The sequence below is a fragment of the Vombatus ursinus genome, unplaced genomic scaffold (assembly GCF_900497805.2).
Source record: "Vombatus ursinus unplaced genomic scaffold, bare-nosed wombat genome assembly UNPS02007284.1, whole genome shotgun sequence".
Lineage (NCBI taxonomy): Eukaryota > Metazoa > Chordata > Mammalia > Diprotodontia > Vombatidae > Vombatus > Vombatus ursinus.
In genome coordinates, this window is record NW_020947062.1 from 3,345,512 (window position 1) to 3,357,091 (window position 11,580).

The window sequence follows — 11,580 nt, forward strand, 5'->3', positions numbered from 1 at the left end:
GAGAGAGAGAGAGAGAGAGAGAGAGAGAGAGAGAGAGATATCCAGGAAATAAAATCACGTGTGGAAAGCAGTTTTGCCAAGCCTGGGACTGCAGCCATGGTGGCACTAGGTGAGGTGGGGCTGAAGTGGAGGGATCTGGCTGGAAGGACTGGGTGTAACAAAGGGCAAGAATAGTCACTACCCCCCACCCCCATCTCCACAGGACAGCACTGTCATGATGCCATCAGCCCTTTCAAAGGAAAGGGGGAGCATTTTGGGGGGCAGGGTGAAGGTAATGGGGGGAAGGCAAAAGGAGGATGGAGGGTACATGAGGAAGGGGGTGGTGGGAGTGGAGGCAAGAGCAAAGGAGGCTTAAAAGAAAATCAATCAATTGAAGTATATTCACTTTCTCTCACATAGTGGATTCTCTCTGAAGGAAACACTGAACTTTGTAGCGTTAGCAGCAGCTGAAATTTAGAATTATTGTTTCCTTCTAACAGAAGACTCATTTTCCACGGCCGCATTTGCAGCATAATAAGGGTTTTGTTATTTTTTCAATTAGAGTCAATTGACCTAACAAAATGGTTGGCAATTAAGTGATTTTTGTAATGGTCCGGGGGTAATTTAGTCGGGCTTGTCAGCTGTGTTTCATGAAGCCGAGATGTCTTTTTTTTCCCCCACTGCCTCTCTCTCCCTCTCTCTCTCTCTCTCTTGAGCATAATGGCTCATAATTTCGAAATCTTTTCCTTCTGTTTCCCTCACAATAATTCGCAATTACAGGAAGTTGTTGGAGGTGATTTTTTTTTCTACCTTGCCTTTTGAGTCAGTAATTTTAAATAAAATGTACATACTTGTAAAAAGGCGGCTATTACTGAAATCACTTTTTGTGTAAACTCAATTATTTTATGAATAGTGACACCAGCCGAAGCTGGGTCCCACTTTGAAAGACTGAGGTATTATTATTTTCAGGGGAAAAGGTTTTGAACATTCTGCACACTTTCTCAAATCAAACCAGCATTCAAAAAGGTAAACAAAAACTTAAATGGATCAGGAAGCAGCTAGTAACCTCCCTCCCACACCCTCCCCACCTCCTCCCTAAGATTAGATATGTTCCCTATCCCTTTTTTTTTTATCCTCCACCACCGGACTTTTGCTTCTCTAGCTCTAATTTATGAAGGGATTCCTCATTTGACTAATTGATTCATTTTCTTAAGACGACATCTGGAGTTGCAGTTCCTTTTAAAAGGCTGCAGTTAGATCTGATGACTAGATCAGATGTTCTTTCATTGTATTGCTGTTTATACCTACATAAAAATGCAATATTCACCATATATGCATATACTCATACATATAGAAATATCCATATAGATTCACAATATGTTCCTCTTGTATATGTAAATCACTATGTGTATCATCTATATATGTTATCTGTGCACACACATGCATCTTAAACACGGTAGGGTAGATATATAAATTCCCAAACTTTTTATACTTTTACTTGATTTTAAATTGGCCATGTGCTCCTTTTCCTCCTGATACGAAAAATCAAGGATGATAACATCTATAAAAGCCCCTCTAAGCTCCAGAAGTATTTGACTCCCATTGAAATTGAATAGAGTGAGGTAATATTGGCCAGTAGGGAGCAGTGTAAGAGCAATGCAGTCAAGCACACTTTCAGACTCCCCTAAATAGACTTGTGCTGTACCTGTGGGAAGTTTTCTCCTATTGATTTAAGGTTGTGACCATACCGAGAAAATCCACCAGTAACCCAAGTGTGCTGGTACCTTATGTGTTTTCTTACCCTGTCTTGGTCATATCAAAATTCTCCTGTCCTGCCTTTTAATTCTTCTCTTCTCTCATTACCATCTCCAGGAAGCTATTAATGTTGCCAAATTGTGAAACTAATACAATTCTCTTGCAGTGTTTTCTTGGAAGACTTGAGAAATAAGCTGCTGCCAAGGTCATAGTGACTCTCTGCATAGAATAAAATCAAATGGTCAGAGGCCGGAGAGGCAGGAAACTCAGTTCTTGCCCTGACCCCACCACTGACTCACTGTGTGCTGGATAAATTACTTCACCCGTCTTTGGAACTCAGTTTCTTCACTTTTAAATGAAGAAAATAACAGAAATAAATAACATCAAAATGTGTCTTCCAGCTCCCAATGGGTCTTTACTCAAACATACACAGGTGTGCATATATATGTTTATGCACACACTATCTATGCGTGACTGTGTGTATATGTATGTGCATGTATAGATAGGTGTATGTATGTATATGTGTATGTACATACATACATGTATACATAATATATGTGCATTGCATAAATGTATAAATATTGGCCAGTAGGTAAAACCATTCCAGCTGGATAGGATTTGACAGCCAGCTTCCTTTGGCCTAGTCTTGAACACCCACAGTCAATTCTATGTCACATTGGGCCATTGCATTTGAATCTTAATTACGGAGGTCATATAATATGTGTATAATATTATACATATGGGTGTCGTATTGTGTATGTACATACATTATTTTATATTTGATGCATATATACTTGTATGTATGTTATATTGTGTATATTTATATGAATATACATACATACAAACATATATACACATTTTAATATGGGGCTTTGGTTCCACTTCAGGCAACTTCTTTCTCCTCCTTTTATCATAAACCCTCAATGAAGATAAGAGGAGATTTAATGCCCCACCTTTGGCAAGTGGTACAAGATGTGTGAATTTTCTATGGCAAATACTACCTACAGCTTGAAATTACTACTCATTTCCCTTATGCTCATTGTCAGCCTTCTGCTTGGCTTAGATTATGTCACTTTAGTCTGGACTGGGCTCAAATTAGGTCCAACCTCTAAGGGCTTTGATTAATCCACTGCACCTCTCATTTCTCTGACTATAAAAGGAAAAGTTATGACTCTGAATAAGCATCTTGCAGAAGAACGAAGGGAAAGCAGAAAGTATTAAACTTCCATCCGGCACCATAGGAGAGATGTAGTTATTAAATTTCAGCTGCTTATCAAACTGATATGAAAGTCATTTTGCATGATTGCCTTGCATCCTCAAATCTTCTGCTTTTATTTGCAATGCATCTCTGTGCTTTCTTATTAGAAAAAAAATACTCAAAGGATAAAAAGCTGATAATATTATTCAGTTTTGACAATTAGGTAGGAAAAAACAGTTGAAGAAGTGCTTTTTTATTGCATCTGGTAATAATATTGGCGGTTCTCTTGATAGCAGTCGGTACTGATGCTACCCAAGGTGGTGCCAGCTGTGTCTTGCAATTCTGAAAGCACTGGTTATACTGGTGAAGCTTTCAAAGGATGAGGACCAAGAACATAATTTCCACGATCAAAACTGGTATCAATGACCATCATGAATTCTAGCTTCAGGTAGTAAGTTACATCCACTGGGTCCACCCACCTTGTTAATACTTCTTCATAGTACCACCAACAAATAATTGGAAGAGATCTCATTCCCTTCTGCCTGCTAACATTATTCTGCCTCCCTCTGTTCTGCCCTTTTTGGGTATCATAACAAGAAAGCTTTATATGTTGGTTAATGTTTTTTTTTTTTTAGAATTTACTGAGCACTTTCACGTATATCTTTTAATCTTTATAACCCCTCTGTGAGATAGGTACATTGGGCAGGCATTATTATTATTTCCATTTTACAGATAAGGTTAAATGACTTGCCCAAGGTCATTTGTCTAAAACCGAAAATGGCAGAATAGAACCAGAACCACAATCTTCTAACAAATACGATGTTTTTTCTGCTTTACCATACTGCCTCTCACATGAATTCCCTGATCACCTCTTTTCTTATTACGGGACATATATCAGAGCTATCCTTCCTTTCTGGTTTCTGTGATATCTTTTATCTCCCAGCCACAACAACCGCAGCACATGTCATTTCTTTTAAATTTTTAAATTTTTGAAGGATCCATTTAAATTCTTCCAGAATTATGTTGATTATTGTCAATTAGACAGTTATTTAGTTGAGAGAGAGAGAGAGAGAGAGAGAGAGAGACAGTGAGAGAGACGGAGAATGTGTGTATTACCTGAGCACAATTAGAAAGGTCCAACAGAGCAGAAAACAAAGGAAATGGGATGGCTAGAATGGTAGCCCAGGAGTCAGGAGCCTTGGGTTTTAGTCCTACGATTATCTTGAAAAAATGACTTTCCCTCTTTGGTCCTTTGTTTTCCCATCTATTAAATGAGGGAGTGGGACTAGATGATCTCTAAGTCCTTTCTTTATCACACATTCTGTTTCCTATGATTCTAAAGTCCCTTTCAAATCTGACATTCTATAATCCTATTAAAAGGAAACCAGGATAAAGAACATGAAGATGGAAGCTGGGAAGCAAAGTCAGAAGAGAAAAGGAAGAACTGATGAAATGTTAACCTTACAAAAATAAGATAGATGATAAACAGGAAGTTAGGAAAAGCCAGATGCCCAGTAGTGGTTAGGAAAATGTGAGCTCAATTAGCTAAAATGATTAAGAGAGTGAGAACTTTGTCATTTCTAAAAAGATATTGTCAGACATAGAAAAAAGGTTCTTATTTTTGCAGAGGTGGTAACTCTGTGGGGACCCTTATTAAAGGGTTCAGAAGCATGTAAAAAAATTGTTTCACCCAGTATTCAATTCAATTGCCTTTGTTAAGGCTCTAGCATTGTGCTATGTAAGTGTTGAAGAAATAGAAATTTTAGGTTAGGTACATAGACAAATTTACTCTCCTCCCACCCCACCCTAATATGATAATGCATAATGAAAGAAGCTCAAAAATCCCCCTCCTTCCACCTAAAATGGAAATAGTGATAAGTATTAATGTAACAGTATCAGATTGCCTGGGTCAAGGTTGGTGGTTTGATATTGATGGAGGAAGTTTCTATTATAATTCCCTATTCTAATGAAATCATTGGTCCAAACAACAAAAGGTAGAATCACATTAACCAAGCTCAGTTGTCATTGCAGCCTCACATGGGAACCAAGGTTAGTTTAAATGTACGAAAGTACATGTATGAATGTATAATGTGGAAGTTGGAAGTAAGAAAAAGCCCTCTCCTCCTGGACCTTGTAGTCTAGCAGGTAGAAAAGATATAAAGGCAAAAAAGATAAGATTCATTAATTCATAAGTTCATTACATATACTCACATCCATATATATATATATATATATAATTATATATTAATATATAGGTACTTACATAGGCACATTTATATATAAATATATATATGCATAGAGAGATAAATATACATTTAGGTAAATATATTTATATATAATATATTACACATATAAATTAACCTGAGTTACTATATTTGAATTCTTCAATATATTATATAGCTACATGTACAGTATATATTTATGTGTGTTTGTGTGTGTGTATGTGTGTGTGTGTGTATGTGTGTGTGTGTGTGTGTGTATGCCCTCTGAGTTACTGTAGTTGAACTCTTCAGTACACATCTTGGTGGAGTGGAGAGCATATTGGTCTTAGATTCAGAACACTTATACTGAAGTATGGTAGAGTCCTACACATGTGACCTTTACTTCCTTCAGTCTTATTTTCTTCATCAAAGGGTGTAATAATATTTGTACTAATGATCTCACATAAGGGACATTATGACTTAGTGGAGAGACAGTGGGTCTTGGAACCAGGCACACCTGGGTTCAAGTCTCACTTTTCATACATCTTCATTGTGTGATTCTGACGAGTAATTTAACCTCTCAAGCGTCCTAGGCAACTCTCTAAGACTGTAAGTGGAAAGGAAGATACTGACCTGTATTGATAGAGGAAGGGGTTCTATATCTGGGAGTTCCCTGTATCAATGAAATCACAGGTCCAATTAAAAAAAAAAAGATGGTCCTGGTCTGTAGGGGGATACAGTGTTATCTAGATACATCTATCTCCACGTCTCTCTGTTTCTCTGTCACAGGAAAAGTACTTTGTACTTTTTTGAGGAAAGTACTTTGTAAAGCATTATAAAAATGTAAAATATTTAAAATATTATTTTAAAACAGAGCTTTATAAATGTCTTTTTTTTTCCATTACTAATCACCATCTGATTAAAGACCTATTGATTTTTTTTTTTAAATTTGGGAGGGAGCATATGTTCAGACCTATGATTTCATCAATATATGATGAGGAAACTCCCTCTTCTGAAGTAGATATGCAACTGTTCTACAACTTATAATGAAAGAAAGTTATTTGGTTCACTGAAAGATTAAATAATTTAGCCAGGTCATACAGCTAGGATGTGTCAGAGATAGGTCTTGCATCTAGTTCTTCCCAACTCTTGAGACCAGCTCTCCATCCATTACTCCAGGGTGCCTTTTATTATTCTTTTATTGTCTTTGATGCGGAAACAACAGGGGCCAACCAGATTCAACTAACAATAATAAATTGTAATAATGCAGCTCATTGAGATTTTAAAAGCATAATCCTCATCAACAATCCTATGAAGAAGACAGCATAGGTATTATGTGCTGTATCCTCCAGATGAGGAATCATAGGCAAAAAATCACTTGCCCAAGGTCAGACTGCTGCCAAGCATTGGATCTGGGACTTGAAGGTAGAAGTTCTTATTAATTTCTGCATGAAAATATGAACTTCTTTAGGGCAGGGCTTTTATACATACATACATACATATACATATGCATACACATATGCATATATATATACATATATACATATACATATACAAGGGTGGGGGGGAGGGAGGCTTTCTTTGTATCCTCAGTGGTTAGCATAGTACTTGGCACTTAAAAGGCCTTATGCCATTAATAAATGTTGTTTGATTGATTGATTGATTGTTTCTCAACTGCAAGACCCAAGCTCCAGAGCTCCATTACAACATGATGATGATATGCTTCCCTTGGATTCTGGAAAATCAGGGAAATAAAAGGATTAATATGGGGGAAAAGAGCAAAGTTGTAAGTTAGAGGGTAATTGAAGATACATATGACCCACTTCAGTTTTCTAAGGGCTAGCCCCATCCCTCTGGGACAATTTTGTTTTGTTTTGTTTTGTTTTTGTTTGTTTTTTTAATTTTGGTTTTTTTTGTTTTGTTTTGTTTTCCTAGGGTCCACCATTATAAATGTGAGCGGGACTCATTTTGTTGGCAGAATAGGCTTCTGTTAGCTTACAATCAGGTGTGGGAGTACAAGGCATGAACACTAATAACTCTAATATGCAGTTTAATGATAGCCTTAGGTCTACAATAAAATCTCATGAACTTGAACTAATGAGGTGAAGACTAAGAACAATCTTGAATATACATATGTGCATATATAGGTGCATATAGGCTTAAATTTAGTTGAATTATTTTCAATTACATTAATCCTAAAGGCTTTTTTGTGTGATTGTCAGGTTAAAAAAAAAGATTGTTTTTAATACTATATCTTTGTAAGTACTGTCATTTTACTATTACCTCACTAAACCTCAGTTTATCCATCTGTGAAAACAATGAGGATAAAAATACAGGCAGTCCTAATCTCAGAAGGTTATTATGAAAAAAAAATGTTTTGTAAATCTTAGCGCATTATAGACATGTGGGTTATTATTATTATTATCTCTTGTTTTTATGCAAATAGTTCCCCCTAAAGTGCTTGAAAATAATTGGTTCTCCTAAGTAGTTTAATGACTCATACTGTCAACCCTTCATTCTTGCATATTATTTAAAAATTGATAGGGTAAATGACAAGGGGATAATATTCCTGGATACAAGCTATAAAATCAAGTCTCTGTCTCATCTAATGGTGATTATACTTACTGACTAGTACCTGTATTGCATTCATGTGTTAAGACCAGGTTAGTCAGTATTAATAATAATAATGCCAATGGGATAATATTTCTAAGCTTACACACCATCAAGCAACCCTAAATACCAGTTGATAAAAGAACTCATTCTAAGAAGGAAAGAAGCAGGATATTGTAGAAAAAACCTTGGATATAGAGTAAGAAGAACTGAGTTTAAATCCCAGTTTTCCTACTTCCTGTGCAATTTTGGACAAGTGACTTCACCACTCTATACCTCAGTTTCCCTATCTATGGAATGAGGTTGTTTGGGCTAGATTGGTTGATAAGATTACTTTCATCTCTAACAGAGATAGAGCAACAGAGAGAGACAGAGACAGAGACAAAGACAGAGAAAGACAGAGACAGAGAGAGAGAGACAGACAGACAAAGGTAAAGAAACAAAGATTACCAGAGACAGAGAGAGATGAAGGTAGAGAGAGAGACGGAGAGTGGCAGAGACAGAGAAACAGAGAGAAGGGGAGATAGATGTATCTAGATAATATTGTATCCCCCTACAGACCAGGACTATCTTATTTATTTTTCTATACCCCAAAGTATCAAGTACAACATCTTGCACACGTGAGTGATCAGTAAATATTTGTTGAGTGAATGAATAAATCTCTGTAGATTTTCAAGTTTCTATTATCCTAATTCATAAAATAGGTGGATATATCTTACCATATCCCAAGTCCCCTAACAGTGACAAACATTGAGAGTAAAGTAGGAGGGGATGTTGAATGATAAACTAATATACTTACTTTTGCATGTCTACAAAGAGCAGCTTGGACTAGATGATTTTTTGAGCTCTCTTCCAAAACTCATATATTTTTTCTGTGATACTGTGACACTGTGATATTGCCTTTGGTGAAGTTTTCTTGCTTGTTGAAGATTTAGTTCAATTCAACAAGTATTTATTTTATATATCTGTTGATTCAATTCAACAAATATTTATTAAGCACCTGCTACAGGTTTATCACTTTATGGTTCTCAGAATACTTTTGTGGTGGTCCAGAAAGATCTCTGGATTTAGGCCTAGCATCTCTGCTGATAGCATCTGTCTGCTTTAGATAGGGCCCAGAATCCTTCCATACACCTTGTCTTGGAAACTAAACAGACAAATCTGACTGAGACTCTCTCTTCCATATAAAACACCTTACCCTCTTCCAAACTGCTGATAACTCGGTTTATTGTGACTGACCCTAGCACACTGGGTTCAGTATACTGAACTGTGGCAAGTGAAAAAAGACTAGAAACTTTGACATCGGGTTTGAAGGTTTTTTGGTTTTTTTTTTTTTCTCATGTGTACCTCATCCTCTTCCTTCTCCTCAATATTACCATATTTCACCATGTTATCATCACAGATTTTATGCCAATTTTTTTTTGCAAAAAAAGTGGGGTGTGACCATTATGTAAAGCTTTTAAAAAATTGTGCCAGTGTTACATAAAAATCATTTATTACTAAATTGTGTTTGGTGCAAGATTAAGATATAGGGATACTTGTGAATATATGTTAAAATTGAATACTGACAATGTGTGTGAGCTGAGAATTCTAGGCTCTTGGCTCTCAATGCATGAGAGATAATCATGTATCCACATGCCACTAGTGAATACATTGGTGCTCTGTTTACCTTTTTAGTAACATGATGAACAGAATTATGATATGTGACAATTATGTGATGAAAGGTTATAAACCAATTTCTGGACTTAAAAAACAGGGTGTGATGATTATGGAGTGAAATGCAGTATCTCACCTAAGAACCAGAAAAAGGTAATCTTGCCTTTTAATAATGATTTTCATTGGCCTTTTCCTCATGGCCTACTAGGGAATTAAGTATCTCCCCTAAAGTAAGGTAAAGTGCATCCAAAATAAATTCTATTACTTTTAGCATTACTGAATGGATTTCTTTTTTTTTTTTTTGTTTTGTTTTGTTTTGTTTTGGAGGAAATTTTTTAATTCTCCCCCCAAGTAGCTGAAATAGATTAGGAAGATTCTTTCATGCTTTATCCTACTTAATTTTTCCACAGAACCCTATGAGATAAGATCATAGCATTGAGAGCTAGAAGGGATCTTACTAATGAGTCAATCTACCCTATCTTATTCCATATACAGAAACCGAAATCCTAGAGAGATACAGTGACTTATCCAATATTGCATAGGTAGTAAATAGTAGAACCAAGAGTCAAATCCACATGTCATTTCCTAATCCAGTACTCTTTCTAACCATTCCATGTTTCCTGTCTCAAGGAGTTACAAGTAATATTAACTTTATTTTACAGTTAAGAAAGTTCAGGCTCAGAGTCAAAGCCACAAACCTAGTAAATTAAGCTAAAAGTCCAGGTCTTCTAACTAAGCCCACTTTGCTCTTTCCACTATAACAATGTGTTTATTGAGTAAGTATTAAATTCATAGTATGGTCCTAAATAATAAATAAGAAATGAAGCATGACCCAGGCCCTGTCCTCAAGGGGTTTACAATCTTTGGAGAATGTCTTGGATATTATTTAGAGGATTATGTTGTGTCAATTTACAAATTGAATGGGTTAATTAGAAAATGTGACTTGTCCAAATGTCTTGAAGTCTTGAAGCCACCACTTGCCTCCTTCTATTCCTTTGGAGATACTACACAGAAATAGAAATGTTCTAAAAGAGAAGGGACCAAATTGGTTTGTCATCTGGCCAGCACATTTTACTGGTATAATGTCAAAGGGTATGTGGGACCCAGCTTGGGCCAGGTCTCAGAGTCAATTCTTAAATTTTCAGTGTGAGCATTTACATCTCAGAAATCAGAAAATGCTACATATCAGGGTTTGATTGATTTTTTTGTTGATTGTCTAGACATAAGAAAGTGATGGAGAAAATGTTAATAATGAATATTAAACTTGAGTGTGTGCTGCATATTTTTTATTTTAAGTTGTTAAATAAACATTTATTAGAACAGTCTTGGAAGATTATTAAAATAAATTTACCTGTCCAGCAAAATATCAAGTTCACTAGAACAGAAACAGTCTGGTGCCTAAACTTATGGTATCAAAGTTGAGAATTCTGGCTATTGTTATAATATTAACACTTGCAGCAATATCTCTCACCTCAATTTCTGTCTTCTCCAATAGGCCATTTGTCCCAGTCCCCCATCCACTTACATTCCACCCTCCAGCTTCCCACAACTTAATCTGTATGTATTTTGTATGCACATGATTATTTGCATGTTGCCTGTCCCATAGGAATGTAAGATTCTTAAGGGCAGAGACTGTATTTGCCTTTAGTATGTGTGTATGTCATCAGCACTTAGACCAGGTCCTGGCATACAGCAAGTGCTTAATAAATGCTTCTGAGCCTAACTCAAATGGCAAAAGAGGTACAAAAAGCGAATGAGGAAAAGAAATCCCTAAAAAGCAAAATTGGCCAAATGGAAAAGGAAGTCCAAAAGATTACTGAAGAAAATACTTCCTTAAAAATTAGAATAGAGCAATTGGAAGCTAGTGACTTTATGAGAAATCAAGACACTAAAACAAATCCAAAAGAATGAGATATTAGAAAACAATGTGAAATATCTCATTGGAAAAACAACTGACCTGGAAAATAGATCCAGGAGAGAGAATTTTAAAATTATTGGACTAACTGAAAGCCAGGATCAGAAAAAGAGCCTAGACATCATCTTTCCAGAAATTAGCAAGGAAAACTGCCCTGACATTTTAGAACCAGAGGGCAAAATAGAAATTGAAAGAATCCACCGATCTCCTCCTAATAGAGATCCCAAAAGGAAAACTCCTAGAAATATTGTAGTCAAATTCCAGAG